This window comes from Crocodylus siamensis, chromosome 3 (genome assembly GCF_052110815.1).
Source record: "Crocodylus siamensis isolate JL-2025a chromosome 3, ASM5211081v1, whole genome shotgun sequence".
In the NCBI taxonomy this organism is placed as follows: domain Eukaryota; kingdom Metazoa; phylum Chordata; order Crocodylia; family Crocodylidae; genus Crocodylus; species Crocodylus siamensis.
In genome coordinates, this window is record NC_143397.1 from 257,556,909 (window position 1) to 257,582,092 (window position 25,184).

Sequence of the window (25,184 nt, forward strand, 5' to 3'; positions counted from 1 at the left end):
GGGTGATAGGTGGGTTCATGGTCACTGACAAGGGGTCCAATATGGTCAAGGTGGTCCATAATGCTGACTTTGTTGGCATCCGCTGTGTGTCATGCAAGTTCCATCTCATAGTCAGGGGACAGGGATGATGACATCAGCACCACCAGCCAGCTCATTTCAAAATGCAGGAAGATGTCAAGTACTTCCATGGGAGCATCAATGGGGGAGAAATGCTGTGGGAGAAACAGGGAGAGCTGAGCATCCTGCAGCAGAAAATCATGCAGGATGTGGAGACTCGGTGGAACTCCACATACCTGATGCTCAAGAGGCTGGTGGTGCAACAGAAGGCTATCCATGAGATGGCCTTGCTCGGGGAGATTGGGATCAGTGCCCTTTGAACAAAGCTGAGTGGGATACCATCTCCCAGATCTTGGTGGTCCTCAAGCCCTTCCTCGAGGCCACCAAGACCCTCAGCATTGCCGATACCCTCCTCAGCCAGGTAACCCCAGTAGTGAGGGAACTTCAGAGCCAAATGGAGAGTTTCCAGGGGATCAATGTTCCTGGCTGGGGCAAGCTTCTGTCAGCAGATGTGCAGGCATTGTTGAGGCAGCTGAAGGAGGGCATCAGGAAATGGCTTGATCCCTTGTGATGCAGTATAGTCCATGTGCTGGCTGCCATATGTGTCCCAAGGGTGAAGGGCAGCATACACAACAGGCAGAGCCTGAATCAGTGGTGAAGAAAGTCAGGGAGCCAGAAAGGCAGAGGCGGGGGGACATGGAAGAGGGGGAACTGCTGTCCCATGCTAGCATGCCATGCACCAGCCAGTCTCCTCCTCCACCACAGGTGCTGCCAATGTGAGCCAAGGGCTTGGCTTCCATGGTGGGTCCAGAGGCACCAGATCCCACCATCAGGCAAGTAGCACTATGACCTTAGTGGCTGCCTATTTTGCCGAGGATGTGGAGCCACTGCTGTGTGACCCCTTGACCTACTGGGCAAGGTGCAGCCAGATGTGGCTGGATCTGGCCACACTTGCCTGGGAACACCTGTTCTGTCCACAGACCAGTGTTCCATAGTTTCATAGTTTCATAGTAGCTAGAGTCGGAAGGGACCTAGGTAGATCATCTAGTCCGACCCCCTGCCTTAGCAGGAAAGAGCACCGGGGTCAGATGACCCCGGCAAGGTGCTCATCTAACTTCCTTTTAAAAATCCCCAGGCTAGGAGCCTGCACCACTTCCCCTGGAAGCTGGTTCCAGGCCCTAGCCACCCTGACTGTGAAGTAGTGCCTCCTAATATCTAATCTAAACTTACCCTCCGCCAGTTTGTGACCGTTATTCCTGGTCACTCCTGGCAGCGCACGGGGGAACAGGGACTCCCCCAATACCTGCTGATCCCCCCTGACCAGTTTGTAGCAGGCCACAAGGTCCCCCCTTAACCTTCTCTTGTGGAGGCTAAACAGGTTCAGGTCCCGTAGTCTATCCTCATAAGGCCTGCCCTGCTGACCCCTGATCATACGAGTGGCCCTCCTCTGCACTCTTTCCATATTGTCCACGTCCCTCTTGAAGTGTGGCGCCCAGCACTGGACGCAGTACTCCAGCTGCGGCCTGACCAGTGCCGCATAGAGGGGGAGGATCACCTCCCTGGACCTGCTCGAGATGCATCTGTGGATGCATGACAGGGTACAGTTGGCCTTCTTGACTGCCTCCCCACACTGCCGGCCCATGTTCATCGTGGAGTCAATGACGACTCCAAGATCCTTTTCCGTCTCCGTGCTGGCAAGAGGGGAGTTCCCCAACCTGTAAGTGTGGTGCCGGTTCTTCCTCCCCATGTGCAACACCTTGCACTTATCAGTGTTAAACCCCATCCTATTCTCATCCGCCCACCGTTGCAACCTGTCAAGGTCAGCTTGTAGCCTATTGCACCCTTCTAGTGCACCCACATCCCCCCACATCTTAGTGTCATCAGCAAACTTGAACAGGGTTCCAAGTGCGAGAGTATTCAGCATCGCTGGGGATGTAGTGACACCCTACTGCACCTGCTTGGATCCTGGCTTGGTGGAGCAGCTGGTGTTCCTGAAGGTGAACCTCCCACTGCTGGGGTTCCCCAACACCAGGTGCAGACAGAGTGAATGCCACCCTCCTCACCCCATCTGCACCTATTTCCTTTCTTTATTTAAAAAAAATATATATATTTAATGCCCAGCTGTCAGAGCTGGAGAGGGCACTGACTGCATCACCAGCCAGCTGGGGAAGAACATGTCCCTGCTGATCTCCCATGCTAGGATGAATTTGGAGGTATGGGCTGAGGCTACGGGGAAGGAGGAGGTCCCAGGTCCTAGGCATGACCACTAAAACTGCACTCTGCCAGGGCCAGGAGGCCTGGTGCGACTGCTGGCAGTGCGGCAGCCCTGGATCTCCTGGTGAAAGGTGGGTAGAAGGCGTTATAACCTCCAGCTAGTGCACACACACACAGTCTTGGCTGGGGAAAGCCCAGACTCATCACATTGTTGACAGGCCTGAGGCTTGCTGGTTGCAGTGGAGTTGTGAGGCTCTAGGTGAGCTCAGCTTAGCTTCCTGGGATGCCAGCTTTTGGGTTGAAAAACCCTTTGTCAGGCTGAGAAAACACCTGCAGTTAGTGTGTGTGCTGTTCCTGGATGAAAGGAATAGTAAAGAACCCAGAGGCTGGCCTGGCTGCATGCAAGAAAGCCCGTCAGTAAAAATGGAAATGGAGGCATCGGGGGTGAGGGACAGGCTGGGGTGGGGGCGGGGGGATTTAGCAGCGCAGGTAAAAGTGCAGAGGTGCCTGGGGAGTCAGATGTCTGGCAGGTTGCAGTGTGCCAGAATCCCACTGCCCATATTGCGTCCCTGACTTGCTGTAAGTAGCAGGCTCACCTTTCAGAGCTTGGGTTGAGTGCCAGGGTTGAGATCCTGCTATTTTGACTGGTGGGTCCCATCCATCAATCAGGAGGCAGCAAGGGAAATAAAGTCACACCTCTTTCCTGAGGGGATGGAGAGAGGAGCTTACCGAGACCTGATTGAAGACTGCAAACTGTCAGGGAAAGAGTTCAGGGGCAGAGCCCTGGAGAGTATAAAAGGAGCTACATGCCCAGCATGGGGGAGATGTATCATGGACAGAGAAGAGAGAAGAGCAGGGCTTAGAAGAGCTGAGGAGAGCTGCTCAGCAGGATGAAACAGTAGCTCAGGAAGAGCCCCTGAAGACCAGTATCAATGGGGAGCGGTGGACAGCTCCAGCAGTTAGGCTCTCAGTGCACAGCAAGGCATACCCTGGGAGCTGTGTGAGGTTGCTCAGGTCTGCAACCTCTGACATGTGGCCAGAGACACAATGCACAGGCCGGCACATGGAGCAGGAGCTTTCCAGCCCCTTGGGTGGCTCAGGTCCACAACCCCAGCAGGAGGTTGGGAGCTCAGTGCAGGAGGCTGTGCATGGAGAGTGAGAGACCCTGGGAGCCGCTCGAGGTGGCTCGGGACAGCATCTCAGTGCAGACATCTCTGCCCAGAGGGTCCAGGAGCAGACCAAGTCCTGATGCTGCACAAGGCTGTCCGGGTCTCCAACCCCTAGCACAAGGCGAAGCGCCCGCTACACACAGCGGTGCATGTGGCCCTAAGCCAGGCCAGAGGCAGCAGAGTCAGGTGGCAGGAAAGCCCAGTGGAGAACAAAGCTCAACCTGGAGAATGGGAGGCAACCCTCTGGGACTGTGAAGTAGTAAGATATCCTGGAGAGAGGGTCCCGACAGGGAAGGGACCCCCAGGGTCGCAAAGGGGCACAATGTGGGCTGCTTCTGGGTAATAGTGAGGGAACTTAGAAGTCTTTGGGGTCTCCCTCCCCCCCACTCCTTTCCTGTAGTAGTACTCTGGGAGTGGGGCCCCTGCCCTGGAGAGCACCCAGGAAATCTAAGGATTGCTGGTTATACTTGTAGACTGTACCTTATAGTTTATGTGAATAAATTAAAGCAATAGTTTATATATTAATAGAGTTATAAGGTTGCCTGATCAATATCCTTTGTTCTGGGTTGTTCTATGGTTCATCTGTATTTTTAAATACCAATTGGTTGTGTGTATGTGTATGTGTGTGTGTGTGTGTGTGTGTGTGTGTATGGTATAGGGTTTATTGTTTACCCATGTACACCCAGGCTACATGTACCTAGGAGGTTGATAAAGTGCAGTTCATAGGCTTGTCTGTAGAGGCCCCAGTGCCAGTGAGAATGCACCTTAACACACACACAAATTCATATATGTCATGAGTTTTGCTTGTCAGCAGCTTGAGGTGCAGTTTCTCAGAAACCCCAGCACCTATCTCCTTGAAATCTGGCAGACTGCATGGCCTCAGCAGGGGCTACCATCCCTGCAGTTTCCACCGTGCTGCACCTTAACATACACAGAGTCACATGTGACACAAATTTTTCTCAACAGCAGCTTGAGGTGCAGTTTTCCAGACAGCCCTGCACCTATCTCTTTGAAACACGGCAGACTTTATGGCCTCAGAAAGGGCTATCATTCCTGCAAGTTTCATCTGAATCAGGCAAGAAATGATGAAGTTATAAGCAGTTTCATGCTTCCCCATTATAGCCTATGGGTGGAAAGTTGAAACAGTGTTGAAACTCTGAAACAGTTTTGATGAAACAAAATGGAAGAGTGCTTTGAAATGAAACAGAACTCGAAACAAAACACCGTCCCATGAGAATGGTGAAACAGAAGTTGAAACAAAATGGTGCTGTTTTGTACAGCCCTCTTATTTACCTATTACCATATCACACTTGGATGCCTATCTTGCTGGGATCGTTTGACCCCTGCTGACTTTCCGGCCCGTGAGCAGGGAGCTGGACCTGAAGATCTTGTGAGGTCCCTTCCAGCCCTTATGTCTATGAAAACAATTAAATCATCATCATCATCTTCCTGTATGGATTAGTTACCTAATTCAGTTGCTGACTGAAGTCAGACACGCCACAGACAAGGTTCTAGAGGCTGGATCAGAGCCTTGGGCCATCGGATGGACGTGCTGAAGGGCTGCATTCACCCAGCACTTGGCAAAGCACTCACATTTCCAATGTGTCTAATTCTCAACAACTTCAGATCCATCATGGCACAGCAGTTCCTCAGTGCTCTCTTTAAAGGAAGCCCATTTGGCTGTTTTACATATATATTTTTCCTGCTCTATAAAAATGCATAGCAGTTAAAAGGCAGTTAACTGACCGCAAGCTTTTTATTTGTTTTAAATGCGTGTCATTTGTATCTCCTACCTGGGCAATAATCTGTAAGTAATTTCTACTGCATTACAAAAACACACACCACCTACTTGCTGTGAGTTATTTTAAGTGACACTCAGTAACCACCGAGTGATCAATCAGCTCTCTATAAAATATCGGTTTCTCGGCTCCGGCTTTTTATAACAAATGGCCGAAAGGAACCGGGCGAGTGAAAGGAATACTCATGAATCAAAGTGATTCATGGCCGAGCCAGTGACAGGCACACTATACAAGCACTTGACACTGGCTCGAGGGAAACTTCCTGGTGGTGTGGTTTGGAGAATTCATGCTGGTACCTCTTTTGGTTTCATAGCCCACCCCAGCTCTGCTAATGCCACTCAACCTGCAGCCCCCAGCAAAGTGGGGAGCAGGGGAAGTTAGCAGACAACAGGTTTAGGAAGAAGAAAGGGAGGTGCATTTTGTTACATAAGAGCCACATCCTGGGTCAGGCTATAGGTCCATCTTGCCCAATCTCCTGTATATATGGGCCTCCATGTGTGGTCTGGGTTACTTTTCAGTTCATATGAAGAGAACCTGTCATGTCCAGGTGGGGAAAGGGTGGTAAGGGGAAAGGTGGAAAGTGATACCGCAAAGTGCTGCACAACAATATTCAGGGCATCATCAGCCTGCCATCCACTGCCTGGCTTGTCAAGGAGACTTCAAGCACATCTCAGGGCTCATCTACGAAGAAACCCGCAGGGTGCTGAAGGTATTCCTGGAGAATGTCGTCCACAACGTCATCACCTACAATGGGCATGCTAAGTGGAAGACGATGACTGTCATGGACATAGTGTATGCCCTGAAGTGCAAGGGTCTCACCCTATTTAGAGTTGTAGCTAAACCTTTTTCAGTAGCAAAGTCCCGTATCACAGAGGGTCAGGGAGCAGAGGCTGAAAGAGAGAGTGAACAGGGAAGGATCAAGGTTTATCCCCTTGTTCCTCTCTCACTTCCAGCCTCCAGAATTGAAGGTCCAGGAAGCTTTGAATCAGAGACCATACCCTGAACGCCCGTGCTAATAGCAACTGATGCCTCTTTCCTCCAAGGATGTGTCCAGTCCCTTTTTTGAACCTGGCTAAGCTCTCAGCTTCCACCACTTCTGGTGGCAACGATTTCCAGACTTTAATGACAAACTGGGCATGTCTACACATTCATTAATACACTGTAGTTACTGTGCATTTAGTTAGTACTTCCTTAATGCAGTACTAACTGAGTGTGAGGTAACTACAGTTACTGCACAGTAGTGCCAGCACACTTTTTTTGTGATGGTTACTCTGCAATAGCCTAAAACTACTGCACAGTAGTGTATTAACACAATTTTTGACTGGCACACCACTGCACAGTGTTAGTAACCTACTGTGCAGTAAGCATCTCATGTAGACGCACCCACTGGGTGCAAAAGAACTTCCTGGTGTTAGCTTTAAACTTACTACCTACTAGTTTCATGCTGTGACCCCTCATTCTTGTCTAGTGAGAGGCAGTCAATAATAAATCCCTACTGGCTTTCTCTTTACCATTTAGTATTTTGTGAACCCTTCTCATATCCTCCTTCAAGCATCTCTTTTCTAAACTGAATAGGCCTGGCCTCTTTCATCTCTCCTACTATGGAAGCTTTTCCCCTTCTCCCCCCACCCCCCGCCATAGTACTCATCATAGAGACATAGAAAATAAGGTTCAGAAAGGACCTCAGGAGGTCACATCCGTCTCAACCCTGTTCCAGTGCCTCACTACCCTGGTAGTGAGAGAGATTTTTCATCTTGCTATGGGGCAGACATTCCTAGTCACCTCCTTGCACAATCTGGACCTGCCACATGAAAACAGGCCTCTAGCCCAACTGCTCTGCTACCTTGCTTTTTGCAGTGGCCCATCCCAGATGCAGTAGTCCTGGGCAGAGATTTTTCAGGCCTGGGACAAGACCTAAAGTCAGGCCGTTTTTCTTACCTCTTACTGAGTGCAGATAAACATCTTCGCAGACACCAAATTTGGAATCAGGGCTGGTTATAGTTATGCTCCTGCAGTGTAGGTCATAGTATCTAAGGAAAATGAATATCTTATTTTTTTTAAAAACCCATCCGTTTAAAAAGGCTGATTTGAGTTTTCCAGAATGCCTGGCTCTGACACATGGAAAATGCCTTGTATTTGAATGCTGAAATCTAACTTCATCCTAACCACATAGTTGCTGCAATAAAAGATGTCACCCAGAAACATTCTTGCCTCTTGGGCCCAGGACCAAATTCCAAGTTGTCCTCCCTCCTGTGGGGCACTGGTGTGGGGTTTGACTGTGGCAATGCTGCAGGTAACGGCTAGGGAAATTGGTGTTTCTATCCCAACAGAGTCAGCACGTTGCCTGAAACAGGAGAGTTGGTGGCTCACCATGATCAAATGAAAGAAAGCAACCTTGTCCTCCAAAGGCTGGTTCTATGTGGTGACCAGGAATGGACTCAGTGCCTTTAGGAAGCCCACTTGTCTTTTCAAGGTAGTGTGTTAGTCTTAGTGAAATCCTTGGTTGACATCTTCATGCCAAGGGCCAGTGTCAGACATGGTGGGAACATGTTAGCCAAGGTGTCTTTGAAGGCAGAGGGCAGATCAGGCCCTTGTGAGGTCTGGAAATAGCATTGCCTATATTTTGCAGACAGAGAAACTGAGGCACTGAACTATGAGTCCAGTGAGTGAGTGGCTGATCCAGTAATCCCACAACTACCTCCCCCCCCCAGACCATTTTTCTTAGAGACATGGTGATTATTGCTTATTCGGTTATCCAGGTCCCGTCATAAATACGCAAACAGAGCAAGGTCCACATTGATTTCTAACCCACTCTAGGAATTGCAAGCTGGTCCCTAGCCAAGACTAGCCAGGGCTTCCATTGGTTTCTATGGGGGTGGGTTTGTACCAGATTCCTCTTTTTGACCCACTGGAAAGCATTTATGTTACTACCCCACATACAAGACCAGCACAGACCACCTTCAGGGCAGGTGGACTTTGCAAAATCCACTATCCTGCTTGTGACTTGACAGGCACCACAGCTAGATCCTGCAACCTGCAGTTATGAGAGTGTTTCCTCAATGGGAATGTGTATAGGAAAACAATTGACTCCCATGAGAAGCAGCTGAAGGGCAGGACAAAAAGCCAGTACTCCTACCCTGGCTCACATCTGCCTGAACAAAACAGAGGATTTTTTTTTTCCTTGAAAGACTGGGACAAAACCTGTGCGATTGTACTCCACTTATCTCCTCCCCCAGTTGGGTCTTCAAAACCTCCAAGGATGGAGATGCCACCACCTCTCTGGGTAACCTGTTTCAGTGCTTTACTACAGCCCTAGTGATAAAATTCATCCTAATATCCAACCTCAACTTCCTTTACTGCAACTGGAGCCCGTTGCTCCTTGTCCTGTATCTGCCCCCCACTAAGACCAGTCCAGCTCTGTCCTCTTTGCAGCCCCCCTGGAGGGACGTGAAGGCTGCTATTCAATCACTCCTTACAATGCCCCAAAGTCAGTGGGAAACAACTTCTGATTTTGTACATGATGTCTCCATTAGGGGATGCTGCTGTCCTCACTGTGCTACCCTGTGACACACAAACCCAGGGAGACTGAGGATGCATCTAAACTGCACTGCTGGTATCCTGGGGGTGTCCAACCCTCCCATTCCTGGAAGTCAGTCCTTCTCCCATCCCCAGAGGAGCAAGGTGCCTTCCACAGCTCCTCTTCTGCGAGAACCTGCTTGTCTCCACCTCCTCTTCAGGTTCCCTTATCACTTCACAAGGGTCTCCTTCCAAGACAGGTGACTGCCAAGCTGTATTATTCAGGCAGTGACAAGCATGAAAAGTCCTCCATGTGTGGTCCTCCCTCTGGGAAGTGACTTGGTGGCTTTGGCACAGCTCTTGTTCTTTCCCCAGGGCCAGGGCAGCTCATGCTGTGAGCTCGACTGTTGTGTCCTGTCTGCAGAGGCTCTCAGACCCCAGAGCTGTAGCAGGACAAGGCTGGTGCCAGGATATGGGCTTAGCACTGGATTTTGGGTGTGTGTCCTTGCCAGGGAGCGAGACTCCTTCTTGCCCACCCCCACAGGGGCTACTTAGCTCTTCAGTCCAAGCACATAGGAGTAAGCAAAATCACCCATTCAGCGTATGATCAGGGACATTGAGGGACAGGGACTGGGTGCAGAATAGTAGGGTCTTGCTCCACTATTGTCCTTGCTAGAGGACCTTGGGAAGACAGTCTTCCACCCCTGGTCTGGTCGAGAGTCATGTTTTTGACCACCTGTGTTCCTCCAGCAGTGGCAAAGACAGACAAGCTGGCTGAGAAGCCCCTAAAGAGCTGCTCTCTGTGATACAGGTGACAGTTTGATGCTCCCCATGTAGAAAGCTGAGCCCTCTCCCCCCCGCCCCCTTCCCACATCCTGGGCTCAGTGCAACATATCCAGACCCCAAGGTACACATGGATGTTCAGGTGGGCACAAGCCAGGACATTGCACGTGCATTTATCCAGGGCAGAGGGCCGCAGGACTTTGCAGATGCACACACTTTTGTAGAGGGAGTGTAAGGCATTGCTCTGTACACCACTCCAAAAGGGATTTTTCTAAGTCTCAGTTCTTCTTTGGGTGTTTTTACCCATATAATCTCCTACCCATCTTCCAAGCAGGATTTGGCCCTGCTGGGGCAGTGACTGACAAAAGGGAAGTGCAGCTGGTGCTACCTTTCCAGCAGGAGATTCTGCCATGCTTTGCTAATGAAAAGAGGAGACAACTGTCCCATAGACGGACATGTTGATGGTGCTTGGCTTGCTGCCGGCAGCTACCTACAAGACCCGTTTTGCAATAGCTTCAGAATAAATCTGGTTATTATTAAACATCATCAATATTTTCACGGGCCTCTGTGTTAATACTTTGCTGCCATCATCTGCACCCTGCTGATACTGCATCTGTTTTATTACAGCGGAGGAAATGCAAGCACAGATGGAGTTCCCAATGCACCTTCTCTCGTGCTTCTGCATGTTATGCTGGAGGAAGAGGTAATTAATATATAATTTTTTAAGGATAGTGTCGTTGTGATTCTCCAGGGACAGGCATCAAAGCAATGGGAAATACTTCAACTTTTGACTGTAGATGGTGGGACTAGGGTAAGAGAGGGTGGACTAAAAGGACCCTTTGGTGTATAACCACCATGGGAGATGAACGCCCCCATGACCAGATTGGTTGCCTGCAATCTGGACCCAGGAGATGCAGGGAGGGCATCAGGAGGATGACCAAATCACAGACAATGGATAGGAGAGGCTGGATAGGAGAGATGACCGGTCCTTGAATGGAAGCTGATGAGCTTTGGGGCTGGTCTGCTCTATCCAGCCACTAGCCTTCTCCTAACCCCCTGCTTGCTGAAATGCACCAATGCTTTCTGGACCCTGACACTCACCTTCAGAGCCCCCAGGGGATATGTGTAGGACAAGCTGAAGTGGACAAACCCGTCCCCAGTACACTCATCATCCCTCTTTTGTGGTGGGTCTATGCAAGTAAGATGAGCCAACTCAAGTGTCCTGCTACCAGCTGGAAGAAGCACTCCATTAACTTGAGCCAGTAGAGCCCTTCCTCTGTGATGGGAGGACTGGGCTCAGGGCTGTGTAAGGCACTTGCAGGGGCATGCAACACAAGGCCCACATACAGGCACGTTCTGCACAGAGCTGGACCCAAAGGCACCCATCACCCCTGGGCTGCTTCAAGCTGAGAGCCCAGTTTGAGGCCCTGATGACTGTTCAGTAGGTGCTTATCCACCACAACCCGAGCATTCACATCTGCCCCCATGGCCTCAGTTTCCCCTCCCGGGTACCCCATAAAGGTGTTAATTCCCCAGCCTGCTTTACACAACTCTCTTAGGGCTAGTGACAGCCAGGGGCCCAGTGCAGTGGCTAACAGGACACAGTTCTCCTTGCAATCATACTGGGACCAGTGCCCACCACCACCATCCAGTTGTCTTCTCACCCTTATAGCCTCAATCTGTGCCCTCCACCTTGGGTCATCCCCCAGCCCCATTTCCTTTTACTGGGGAGACCTCATAGCAACCTTACTCTTGCCTATAGCAAAATCCCCCAGTTCCCCAGTCCCTTTTCTTATTACTGGTGAGATCCCACAGCAGTCTCTCTCTTGCCTATAGCAAAAAACCCCTCCACACCAACTTAACTCAATTCAGCTCAGTTCTCTCACCCATAGTCCGGTGCTTTACCTGCTGTATATATACTGACCCTCATAACATGGGTTGGTATGAAGTCACGGCTCGCCATCTCTTGAGGCAGGTAGGCACTGTAGATAAATGGCTCACACTCCAGCACTGGAGAGGAAATCCCCCAAGTACCAGCAGGGGAGAGACATAAGCTCCAATCAACTCCCCCAAAGCTGCTGGTGTGGCCACCAAGGCAAAATGTCCCAGCAAGGGTTCCCAGAGGCCTGGGGTCATCCATTAGGCTATGTGCTGTTCATCTTATCACTAAGCTGCATGGGTCACTGGTCTGAAAGCAATTACAACCAGGGAGAAGCCATCTCTGAGGTGTGGGAAATTCAGCCCTAGACAGAGCAGGAGCATGCAGGTTGCGGTGGGCTCAAGTCCTGCTTCAGCCTTCTAGGGTGGTCTGCCCTCATCACTGTGAGCCCTCAACCACTCTGAAAATTGGGCTCCTGGTCCCCTGGCTGGGTGCTGAGAAAGTGGTCAATGCAAACACCCTGTGTCTCATGGGTGCCACCTCCCCTCCAGGAATCATTGGGATTTACTTTGTTTTCGGGCAGGTCAGAAGACCGGCCTGCTTGGAACCTCTTAGTACCAATGTGGACAAGGATCAGCCAATCTGGTTCCACTAGCCTCCTGCTGCTACCCCAAAATTTCCCATAATACACTGCCTCTACAACCGGGAACTGTGCAGGGGTGTGGTTGGAGAAAGGAGAAGTGTGGAGTGAAGATCCTTGATAGCGTTGCTCAGTCCATCCCACTTTCCTACTAGATACAAGGCTCCGGCTCTTAATCCCATCTTGGTCTTCCCACATAAATGTGACCCAGTCAAAAGATCATAAGAAAGTAGGGCTGTAGGGAAGGGACCTCACAAGGTCAGACGTAGTCCAGTCCCCTGCTAAAATCAGGATCATCCTTGATTAAACCATCCCAGCTAATTATCTATCCAATTGCATATGACCTTGTTATCTTCTGCTCAACAGGACTTTTGCCATTGCCTTCAATGCAGCAAAATCACACCATGGTCTCTCTCTAAATACCTTTGAGGACCTGGATATACAGGCATCACTTTTGCCGTCTATGGATTACATTAATATTGAAATTTTTCATGGGAAGGATTCTATAGTAAAACTCATGGATTTTTATTAAGTGCTCCCTTGCTTGAGAATGACATTATTTATAAAATTATGAGAAGATAAGTTGTTCTCTTCCTTTTTCTTACTCTCTTCTCTCTGACCTCAAGTGTCTCAACTCCAATCTCTTAAAAGCCCAATTCACATTAATTAAACTTAACTAATATGACCCTGCTAGCAGCTCAGGAGTTAATATACTATTGTTTGGCTTGGCAGCTGTAATCTCCGAGTCCCCTTTGGTTTTTGTTCCTACACTGTGTAAATGTGATGCAATTATTTGTTATGAAAATTCAATAACGTTTTAATGATTAAAAAATAAATCCCATCTGTTTGGTTTCCCCCGGAGGAACAAAAATAAAACAAAATCAAAAACAACAACAAAAAAAGATTGAAGAAGAAAAAGTCTGAACTTTCCTAATTTAAATATATATATATATATATTTATAGAAGCAGGAGTACTGACAAGAAATTGGGATGATAAAAAAAAAATCAGCTGAATGTCATTAAAAGCACGCAGCTGCTGAGATGTACAGTCAATGATGGTGAGAGTTTGTTGCCCACCAGGTTCTCAGTGGAGGCAGATGACAGGACAAGGAGCAATGGGCTCAAGTTGCAGCAAGGGAAGTTGAGTTTATATATTAGGAAAACTCTCAGATGGAGGGTAGTAAAGCACTGGGACAGGTTACCCAGAGAGGTGGTGCAATCTCCATCCATGGAGGTTTTGAAGACGCGGCTTGACAAAGCCTTGGCTGGGATGATGTAGTGGGGGCTGATCCTGCTTGGAGCAGGGGTTGGACTAGATGCGACCTCCTGAGCTCCCTTCCAGCCCTCATTTTCTATGTTTCTACCATGGAGACCTTTGGCCTGTGGCAGTGCATGTATCCGAAGCCAGAATAACCTGAGAAAACATAATTAACCAGTGGACCTCGCTGCTCCAGGCTCTGGAGTCATTGACATAGGGACACAGATTTATGCAAATGGCCCTTTGCACAGTCAGGTGCCCCCAGGTGAGGTGGAGGTTTGAAAGCATTAGCAGGAATATAAACCCTTATGCCTGGCAACAGATGGCCCAACATTAAGGGTATTAACTGGTGAGACCAGGGCTTGATTCCTTGCTGAGCTCCGAAGACACAATGTGACCTGGGCTAGTCACGGGTTAGATGTACAAAGGGAACCAGGGATTGAATCCTGCACTCCAAGCAGGGGTCCCAGGCACCAGGGGAATTTGGGCAATGTCTGCACTGTAACAGCAGAGTTCTCAGCTTTGTCACGGAAGAAATAAGTCCCATCCACTCTCACCTGGTCTATGTATGAGTCTTTAGAGACATCCTGCTCTGCCATCCAGGCCTGGGTTTCCAGTGTGCTTAGTATACAAATAGGAAATGCTTCCTTTCTCAGAAACATCTGCAGTGATTTATGCCAGAAATAAGACACTGCGTGAAATGGGCCAGATTGGACAATACATGACACGGATAATTCATGGGTTCTCAGTGATCCCCTAGATCTTTCCTCTCTTATCTGGGTAGGCTGGAAGTGGTGTTAGCCAGCATGGGGAAGTACTCTACGTGGTGGAGGTCAAAGGAACCCCTTGTATCCAGAGAAAACAGCTGGAAGGCAATGAAAGAAGGCAGAAGACTATATCTCCCCAGTGCTGAGTTTGTTTCATGAAACCTGCCGCAGAAGAAGTGATCCACACCAATAGCCCAGACCTCATCTTCACTGCTTCTCTTGAATATGGTACCTCTAGTAACTCAATGCCCCCAAGCACCAGGTTGGCATGTTGGCTTGACACCAACTTGGAGCTAAGACTCCCCTGTTCAGTCATCAGCAGTGCTTCCTTGTCTTTTCAGAGAGGTCTCAGCCCAAGCCAGTGTACCCTGGGAGATCTTGCTGGACCACAGCCTGCGGTGATACACCTATAGAACATTTACCATGTCCAAAAAGGACAGCTTTTGATTTGCTATACAACTAATTGTGCAATTATTAGCTTCTTGCCCTTGATTAAGTGCATCTTGAAGCTTAAAAGAAAGGGCCAAGGATGCTGAATCATTCCTTGAATGCAAAGGCAGACTTGGTAGTGTTGAAGCAACGCTGTCATGATGGACCAGGAGATATGCAAGAGGAAAGAGTTCTTGTGGGTCCAAGAAAAGATATCAAGGCAGAATTGAGCATTTTTAATGCAAAATATTCACTGACCTTAATCAGTTCCTCCATTGCTTTGTTCAGACCCACCCCGCAAGCTGTAGGGTCTCCAGCCCTGTACAGGTTGCACCCTGGTTTGGTTTTAGAGCAGTGATTCTCAGCTTGGGTGCTGCAGCACTTGGGCTGCTGTGAGACCCTATTAAGGGTGTTGCGGGGTGCCATGCAATATTAACACTGCTCACTATGCAAACATATGTGCATATTTCACAGGATGAACAGCCATGCCACGGCCTGTGGGCAGCGGGCAGGTGCCATGCTGGGAACGTGGCTGGGGGCAGTGCAAACAATGAGTGCTGCCCAGGGAGCGCAGAGAAAGGCACGGGGCGCACCTAGGGGCTGTGGGGGCATGTCAATGGCATGCATGAGGCCAGGGATGCTGGACCACAACCAGAGGCAACTTGGCTCCATGTGAGCAGAGGGTGCCCCTGAGCTCCCAGGCCATGTCTAGTGATTTAATGCAGCTGCACCCAGTGCCCCAATCCAGGCTGTAGCCCCCTCCCCGTGTTGCTGACTCTCCAGCATTGGCTGAGATGCATTAGGCCTGTTCGATTCAGCTTCAGATGCCAGCGATCCAATCTGGAGCTCCGAATCAGCTTCCCACTTCGATTCAGCCGAAGCTTCGGAGCTACTTCAGAGATCTGGCCATAGGGTGTAATGGGGAATCAATGAAATATCAATAACTTTGGTGTTTTTTGTCTGATTTGGATGTCACGAACTTTGCTTGACCGCAGCTTCAGGTGCAGTTCCCCCCAAACCCGTGCACCAATCTTATTGAAACTTGGCAGGCTTTGTGGCCTCACCAGGGGCCACCACCCCTGCAGTTTTCACCCCATTGTGGTGTAACACGTAGACGTGACATGAGTTTTGCTTTCAAGAAGTTGGGGTGCAGTTCCCCCCAAACCCCTGCACTGATCTTATTTAAGCTTGGAGTTCTTCATGCTCTGAGCAGAGGCTACCAGCCCTGCAAGTTTCATCCAAATCAGACAGAAAACAAAGTTGTAGATATTTCATTGATTCCCCATAATACCCTACGGCCAGATCTCCGAAGCTTTTCTGAAACATCAAAGCCAGTGCTTTGATCCAGACATGCTGCTTTGGCATCCGAATCTTCTCGAGATCCAAAGCATGGTCCTAAGCCTCGCACAGCCCGATCCAGCATCTGCACCTTGGAGAACAGCACCCACCACTTCTTGGTGGTGCCCGGCAGTAGCGCGGGGCCCTGCAGGCTGGGCTCCAGCCTGCTCAGTCAACATACACAGCGTTAAGTTGCCTTAAGGGGTCTACACATCCCTTAAGGCACTTTAACTATTCACTCCTAAATTTGATACTTGCTTTATGCAGGTATCAAATTTAGGCACCATTAGCCTAAAATTGTCATCTTCAAGGTGCATTTAGGGTGCGCACATGGAAACCCGCACCCTTAGCATGCCTTAAAAATGACTAAAGTGCCTTAAATTGGCACGTGTAGATGCACCCTAGGAGTTCCTTGCAACAGAAGAGCTAATCTAGTATTTTTCCATAGTTAAAAAATGGAGGGAAGCTGAGAACTGGTGGGGTCTTGTTTTGCGGGGGAGAGGGGACCTTGAGTCTAACAGTGGGTGCCTGGAGTCTAACCAGGTAGAGAACCACTGCTTCAGATGGTAGAGAGGCCACCTATTTTTCCAGGGAAACTGTGGATTCAGGTCCGAGCAAGAAACTGAAGGGGGAAATATTTTCTCACTGTTCTTTAGATGAATTTTCTGTGCTAATGTCAGGGGCAGGATCTCAAAGGAGCCTCCAGTGAATCTGCAAATGGATCCTGTTCAGCTTGAAGGCAACCCGGGTCTGCGCTTCTCCAACCTGCCGCGGTGCCAAGTTCTGTCTCCGAATCCGGGGCGCTCCAGTCTGTTCACCAGCTCCTCGCGCCTGTCATGCAAGAGCTGAATGTCAATGAATAAATTATGCCTCTTTAATTTCTCATGAAGCGGGAGGCAGATAAGTATCAGTGAACAGTGCGTACAGGGCTCAATCAGGGAAAGACAAAAAGAGGAGGCACAAAAGGGACTGATTTTTCTTAGGATCTGCTCTTGCTCCAGCAAAGGGAGATTGGCCTTTGAGGGAATGAAGGCTGCAAGCTATGAAATTCATCCTCCCTCCGTGAGGCGGGCACCAGAGGTGAAGGCCAAAAAAGGGCAGTCACGTCTGAAGTCCCACAGTAAAACCAAGCAGCAATCAGATTTACCGCTGTAAACAAAATTTCGGGGTTTTCTTCCCCCAGTCTGAAATGACAAAACCACTTCCAAATGGTGCCATCTCCCCTGAAACAAATTTATAAAATAAATGTGTCAGATACATCAAAACATTTGGTTTGAACACATTCAATTTTAATACAATTTTTTAATGAAAAAAAATGATATAAATTAATTTCATTTAAGAAAAACCCATTTGCAAGTGAATGGAATTTTTTTGTTCCTTCCAACATGATTAAAGTGCTTCATTTCTTTTTTCTTTTCTTTTCTTAACCACATTTTGTTGAAAGAAATACATTTTTTTCCCCCAACCATGTCCATTTTGACAAAACACTGATTTTTTTTCACCCAAAACTGTTGGATTAAATATTTCGGGAACACATTTATGAATAGGAGGAGGCACAGAATCCAGACCTTTTGTCTGCAAGGTTTTCCTTCATTCTAGCAGTCCAGATGGCCTTGCTGCTGTTGGGAAAGTGAGTCTTCCCTATCCAAGTCCCAGATTCCCTGGTGAGGTGCAAGACACTCCTGGGAGATGGGAGATGAGTTACCTCCACGCTTGCACTTCTGTGCGGTGTGGATAATGGGTGCATCTGCAATAGGATGCATGTTGTAGGGTTGCTCAATTCCTCCCATTCCTGCCTTGATCTCACAGGTGCTTTTCCCATCAGCATGTTAAAATACCCACTGACCCCTCTTTCCAGGGACAACCAGCTCTTGAGCTGCATTGCAGAAATAGCACACAACCTCTGTGAGGGTCAGAACAGAGTCCGGGGAGCTGGGAGGTGCTGTGATTGCCCCATCGATAGTTGCAGAGATGGAGAAGGAGCTGGAGAAAGAAAGAGCATGGGAAAGGAGGAGCTCGTGATGCTCACCAGAGGTGCATCGCTTCTGACTGTCTGCACATGAGCTGATGCACAAGCAAGTAGCACATGCATCTAACACCTGCCTATTACTGTATTGTCCATTCAGCCTTGGCCTGCCTCCCCTGAATTGCCCTGAGCACAGCAAATCACTCCAGTTCATCTGTGTGGATGTGTATACACCTACTCTCCCCCCCTCTTTCTCTCATATATACACATGAATTCAGGAAGGTGTTTGTGTGTGCGAGCAGTTGCTTTAAAGAAGCCAATGCGGAAAGCAATGCAGAAGAGCACTTAGTGTTTGATACAGGGGTGCAGGTTGTAGCTGTGTTGCTCTAAGGACACAGGCAGACAAGATTCCTTGGGTAAATCTGATATCTTTTATTAGACCAACTCGATTAGTTGAGAACTTTCTTTGCAAGCTTTCGGGTATAAATACCCTTCGGCAGGCTGAGGAAGCATCTGCAGTCGGTGTGTGCTCTCAATAGGAGCTTTTGTGTTGCGAACACAATGCATCGTTTCCATGTCACAGATGCTCCTCCTAAAAGGAGAATGATACAGATTTAAAGAGACAATGAACTGTATTTTCCTTTAGGGCAGTGGTTCTCAAACACCCTGGGGTGCTGTGACATCCATTCAAGGGTGATGCGGGGTGTCACACAACATAAGCCAGTGGTTTTCAATTTGTGGTCCATGGACCCTCTGTCTAAAGGGTCTGTGAAAGATGGCTCTGATCCATCAAAAGGATGCGAATTCCCACTCTTACAATTCAAAGGGGTCTGCACCTCCATTTGAAATTTCCAAAAGGGCTCTGTACCTCCATTCAACTTTTTTAGGGGCCTGCAAATGAAAAAGGGTTGAAAACCACTGCTATACGCAAGCACCTCCATACCATTCACAAGATAAACCCAGAGGTTTCAACTAAAACCCAGCTATTTCAAAACTGTTCTGCCCTGCTGTGCTTTTCCTGAGTCTTTTGCAACACAATCATTGCTCTATTATTTTTCTGAAGTCAAGAAATGAGTGAGTGCTATGAGCTGGGACCTTGAGTCTATCAAGAGGTGCCTTGAGTTAAAAAGGTTGAGCACTAATGCTTTAGGGCAGGGGTGGGCTACCTGTGGTCCACATATCACAAATGGCATGGGCAGCCTCTTTGTGTGGCCAAGGGGAAGGGAAGGGTAAGAAGCAGAAAGCAGAGTAGCATATCAAGCAGGGAGCGCGAAGCAGGAGTAGAAAAGCAGAGCAGTAGAGTAGGGAAGGGGAGCAGTGTGGCACTTGGGAAGACTGTGGGGTTAATTTGTGGTGCACCTACCAAAAATGTTGGCCCCCATTGCTTTAGGGGATGCTCTCAGCTGCCTGCTGCACTGGTTCCTGCATTGGCTTGGCTCTTCCAAAGTGCAGCTCCAGAGACAAGAAAGGCAGAGTCTGTTCGGTGCTAGGGTGTAGTCACTTCTCGCCCTTCTGGGCTAAGATCAGGTGCAGTTGCCTTAAACTCCAGTGCACCATCCAGTTTCACAGAACATGCCTGCAATGACTGCAGCATGAAGGAGACATGTTATGAAGACATGCAAGGTATGGTACGTGTATGTAGTCAAAGACAATCCCTGCCCCAATAACCTTACAATTTGCATAGACGGTACAGGTCAAGGAAGTGCTCTTCTCATTCCACCACTGGCACTGAGGCTGTAGAAGGACTAAGTGACTTGCCCAAGATCACACAGAGAATCTGTAGCAGAGTTGGGAATGGACCTCAGGTCTCAAGGCCACTAGTTCACTACCTTGAAGGCAAAACCAGCCTTTTTTTTTTTTTTTCCTTGAGAAAAACTGTCCTATCCAGGTGTCCCAGAATTCCCTGGATAGATAGAAAGAGAGGGACTCAGTTGTGAAATCATTCTGTGCTGGAAAAAAAAGCTGAAATTATGTGTGAATGCTATATATGGCTACACATATGTAATTTGGGGGTATCATGCCAGACTAGATCATCAAGTGGTCTGTTCTGGCTTTAAAACCCACGACACCAGAGTAGAGACCACAAACACTACACATTATATTGCACCAGTAATGAAAGCACTGACAATCAGACTAACTCAGAGCGAGCAGTACCGTTCACATGCCAAAAAGCAATCTGTTTCCCTAGGATCAGTGAGTTGCAACAGGTTCTGCCAGGGTCACCCCATCTGCCAGGTCTTAGCAGGACTCACAGAGGCTAAATGATTCCTTGGCAACCCAAGTGGATGAGAAAAGAACAGGTCCCCAAAGTTCGTGCTGTGAATCGAGGAGTGTGTCGGACTTGGACGCAAGTCGTAGAATCATAAAAATCATAGAAAATGAGGTTGGAAGGGACCTGACGAGGTCACATCTAGCCCAACCCCCTGCCCAGAGCAGGACCAGCCCCAGCTACATCATCCCAGCCAGGGCTTTGTCGAGCCAGGTCTCAAAAACCTCCAAGGATGGGCGGTCCACCGCCCTTCTGGGTAACCTGTTCCAGTGTTTTACTAGCATTCTGCAGATATTTTTTTCTTAGCATTTTCTTAGCATTTTGCTGATTATTGGCATTTTGCAGTCATTAGCATTTTGCATGTTTGGTTAGCTGAGAAGCAGGCACTGAGGTGGGCTTAGATCAACTAACCAGTTTCCCTGGTGGGAACCGTTTCCCTTGAAATACAAAGCATTTCATCGAGAGGAGACGAGACAAGACAAGACGAGTTAATTAAATAAGCACGTGGTAGGACCTCACCCAGACTACTGTGTACTGCACCGGTCAGTCATGATCAAGAAAAATGAACTGGAAGGGGAGGAGAAGGACAAACTAGGATGCTTGGGAGACTGGAAAGCCTGGAGGAGCTTGGTTTCCTCAGCCTTGAGAAGCAAAGACTGAGGAAGGCTGTAATTACTTTCTGCAAGCACCTGAGCAGGTGAACAGCAGAGAGAATTGCCCCTACTTCCACTAAAGATCAATTCTGGCACTAGATTAAATAGGTGTATAGTAACCGGGAACATATTTCGGCTGTAATCCACAAGCTGCCCAAAGCGGTTGGTTTCTAAGCCGCTGCCATGAGGGTTAGCGAGGGCAAAACGACTCACCCATTTTAAGCTGGGTCTTGCTCAGTTTATGAACAGTGTCGTGAGACTGAGAGCAGAGGACTGCAGTCCATGGCTCAGCACATCCGTCTGCCCCATGCTCCCTCTCTCCTTCAATGCCATTGATAGGAGGAAGCCCAAATAAAATAAAAATGTCACAATGACACTTTGGCTTCATCAAAGCATCCCAGGCTCCTTGTGTTCTCAGTGAAAATCTGTGCTGGCTAGACACAGACCCATGGAGCAACAGTGGAGGGTTGTGGGATCAGCCTTTTTTGGCTGAAACCTGTTGCACTTGAACATTTTTGGCCAGTGCTTGGGCAGGGTTTGACCCTCCATGCAAAATATCTCCAATACATTCAACCCAGCCTCTTTTTTGCTGCCGTGAAGGCAGCTCGAACAATCCCACCCAGTGAAGCTGGAAACAGAGACATTTTCTTCTTTACTTTGCCTCCGATCACTTCTCCGTCTTCCTCTATCCCAGCTCACAACCCCCCCCATGCACCCTTAAACAGCCCCCATCTCCAATGCCCCATCGCATGCCTCAGCCCTCGGTTCAGAGTTTATGCACCTGGCCTTGCACAATGAGTCCTAATTTAGCTCATGCCTGTTCATGACGGGCCTTGACAATTTTGAAGGGGAAAAGGGAAAAAAAAAGACCTTGTAAGGATTAGTCTCCCGGGGGGGTGGGGGTGGGGAATCAGTCTGGAGGGAAAGTTTAATTAAAAAGAGCAGAGTTTTTAATTACCAAGGAAATGTACTTGAATTGTTCATTTGCATAATCCCGACAGCAGTGGGGGAACAGGCAAGAAGGAGATAAGGTTTCTTTACAATCATCTTCTTGCTTTCCCTTATCTCTCCAAAAAGGGCTGAAAGCCTTCTCCCCCCTCCCCACTATTTTTTTCCCGCTGCCTTCATGCCTGCTTTGGCCTTCAGAGCTGGGCATCCACAGGTCCCTTTCTTGCAGCACAAGGTGCTGGGTGCAAATGATACATCTTTTCCCCCTTCCAGAATGGGACGCCTTAGTGAAGTGCCTTGTCCCAACTCATGCTCTTATAGATTGACCTTGGTTTCTGCAGACTGACATGTGCGTGTGCGGCCGCTGTCAGGGACCTCTTAAGACTTCCGTGCAAAGAAGGGAGAGGTTGGATGAATGATGCCTGTCAGCCCAACAGGAGGACAAGGGGTTGCCTGCTACTGAGAGATGCAGGTATGTGTCCTGATGGATGATTCTTCTTCAGCAGAGCCAGGTGAAGGCGATTCGAGGGTGGAAGACATTGCGGTGCCATGGCTCTGCCGTGGCACCCTGGAACGGGAGCAGCATGGAGGCCGCGTCTCTCAACCCAGTAGAAGAGGCAGCAAAAAGGGGGTCTCTTCTCCCTCAAAGGACTTGGTGGGGCAGTAGAAAGAAAGGAGGAGGGAAGCTGGGTGGTGAGGTACGGGAAGGGGGCATTTCTCCTGAGCCAGGCACTAGAAAACCCAACCTTGCTCCTCGGTCTCTCCAGCCAACAGTGAATTGTCTTCCTACAATGCAAGGGGCCCTGCCAGCTGCTTCATGGATGTAGGGAGTATCAACACCTGAGTATTACCCGCAGGGAAAGAAGCAGAGGCACCGAGGAAGTAACCTCCACTCCCCAAAGGTGTCTAGGGCTCTTCCTCCCATTGGGAGTTAGACACTTCAATGTCTTTGAGTATCTGGGTCTGATGGGAAGTGCCCAAGGCCACACCATCAAGCCTGTTGCACCTCCTGAGTCCCAACGTGACGTTTGGCCCAAAGGACCTTCCTTCCCTGCTGTTTCCATCAGCAGCCAGAGGGTTACACACTCCTGCCACCCCTTTGCAAGCCACTAGAAAGAGATGTTTCATTTTCCTCTGCCTGAACATTCGTTTTCCATTGCTGTTGAGTCTGTATCTTCAGGAGGACTCAGCTGGCACCAAAACCATTGACTACAGATGGGGTGGACAACAGGGCAGGTTCTCTGGGTAAATCAGATATCTATCTTTTATGAGAAAAGTTTATTAAGGAGGCCATCCTTGATGGACTGGCCCAGGCTAACATCCTAAGGGACAGCCAGCACGGGTTTGTTGCGGGTAGGTCTTGTTTGAACCAATCTCATTTCCTTCCATGACCAGGTGACCTATCACCTGGAAAAGGGAGAAGAGATTGATGTCATATATCTTGACTTCAGAAAAGCTTTTGATCTGGTATCCCATGATCACCTCTTGGCCAAACTGGCCAGTTGTGGCCTTGGCTCCACCACGATCCACTGGCTGGGAAATTGGCTTCGTGGTCGGACCCAGAGGGTTGTGATTGATGGCAGTCACTCATCGTGGTGCCCTGTGACCAGTGGGGTCCCTCAAGGCTCTGTCCTGGGACCCATCCTGTTCAACATCTTCATTAATGATGTGGACATTGGAGTCAGGAGTGGACTGGCCAAATTCGCCGATGACACCAAACTTTGGGGCAAAGAATCCACGCCAGAAGACAGGCGGGTGATCCAGGCTGACCTGGACAAGCTCAGCAAATGGGGAGACGGGAACCTGATGGTGTTTAACACCGAAAAATGCAAGGTTCTCCACCTTGGGAGGAAAAACCTGCAGCACCCTTATAGGCTCGGCAGCGCTACGTTGGTTAGCACTACAGAAGAAAGAGACTTGGGGGTCATCATTGACCACAAGATGAACATGAGCCTGCAATGCGATGCTGCGGCTAGTAAAGCGACCAAAACGCTGGCGTGCATCCATAGATGCTTCTCGAGCAAATCCCGGGACGTCATTCTCCCCTTGTACTCGGCCTTGGTGAGGCCGCAGCTGGAGTACTGCGTCCAGTTTTGGGCTCCACAATTCAAAAAGGATGTGGAGAAGCTTGAGAGAGTCCAGAGGAGAGCCACGCGCATGATCAGAGGTCAGGAAAACAGACCTTACGATGACAGGCTGAGAGCCATGGGGCTCTTTAGCCTGGAAAAGCGCAGGCTCAGGGGTGACCTGATGGCCACCTATAAGTTTATCAGGGTGACCACCAGGATCTGGGGGAACGTCTGTTCACCAGAGCGCCCCAAGGGATGACGAGGTCGAACAGTCAGAAACTCCTGCAGGACCGTTTCAGGCTGGACACAAGGAAGAATTTCTTTCCTGTCCGAGCCCCCAAGGTCTGGAGCAGCCTGCCAGCGGAGGTGGTTCAAGCACCTACATTGAACACCTTCAAGAGTAAATTGGATGCTTATCTTGCTGGGATCCTATGACCCCAGCTGACTTCCTGCCCTTTGGGCAGGGGGCTGGACTCGAAGATCTCTCGAGGTCCCTTCCAGCCCTGATGTCTATGAGACCAACTCAAATTTGCTTTCCTTCGAGGTTTTGTTCAGCAACAGCTGAGAAACCAGTCCCGTGGATTCCTTCACAGTCTCTTGGTTTGGACACTGCTGGAGTGTGACCTAAAATAAGCCATGCCCAGAGAAGGAGGCCAGAGTAGGTGCTTGCATCGCCTTTTGGGGGAGTTTTTTTAAACCATGGACACTCGCACCATAAAGACCTTTTTTTTAATGTCTAGTGTAAATCGGCCTTCCTGGAGTTTGTGGCTGTTAGACCTTGTTATCATATGAGGCGCTCTGGTGAACAGCTGTTCTCCCAGGTCCTGATATACCCCTCTTATATAATTTTAGGCTGTCAGCAAGTCCCCCCTGAGCCTTCTGCTCTCCAGACTGAAGAGTCCCGAGTCCGCCAGCCTCTCCTCCTATGGCCTGCCCTGCAGGCCTTGGATTGTATGAGTGGCTCTCCTCTGGACTCTCTCAGGCTTCTCCACATCCTTCCTGAAGTGGGGGCCCCATACTGGGCACAGTACTCCAGCTGCGGTTTCACCAGGGCTGAGTAAAGCGGGAGGATGACTTCCCTGGTTTTGCTTGAGATGCATCGGTGGATGCACACCAGAATTTGGTTAGCTCTGCCAGCCACAGCATCACATTGGTGGCTCATATTCATCTTGTGATCAATCAAGACCCCCAAGTCCCTTTCGGCCGTGGTGCTAGCAAGCGTAGTGCTGCTGAGCCTGTACGTATGGGGACGGTTCTTCCTACCGAGATGCAGCACCTTGCACTTCTCTGCATTGAAGGCCATCCAGCTTTGATCGGCCCACCTTGAGAGTGTGTCCAAGTCGGCCTGTATCCCCACCCCATCCTGTGGTGTGACTGCCCTCCCCCAGAATTTGGTATCATCCACAAACTTGGCGAGTTCACATCTGACT

The 25,184-nt window shown here is 49.3% G+C and overlaps 1 pseudogene; it reads left to right on the forward strand.

Annotated features, from left to right (window-relative positions):
- Positions 1 to 5,778: 5,778 nt before the first annotated feature.
- LOC149869689 (histone H4-like) overlaps positions 5,779 to 25,184 on the forward strand; it is a 44,431-nt pseudogene continuing 25,025 nt past the window's right edge.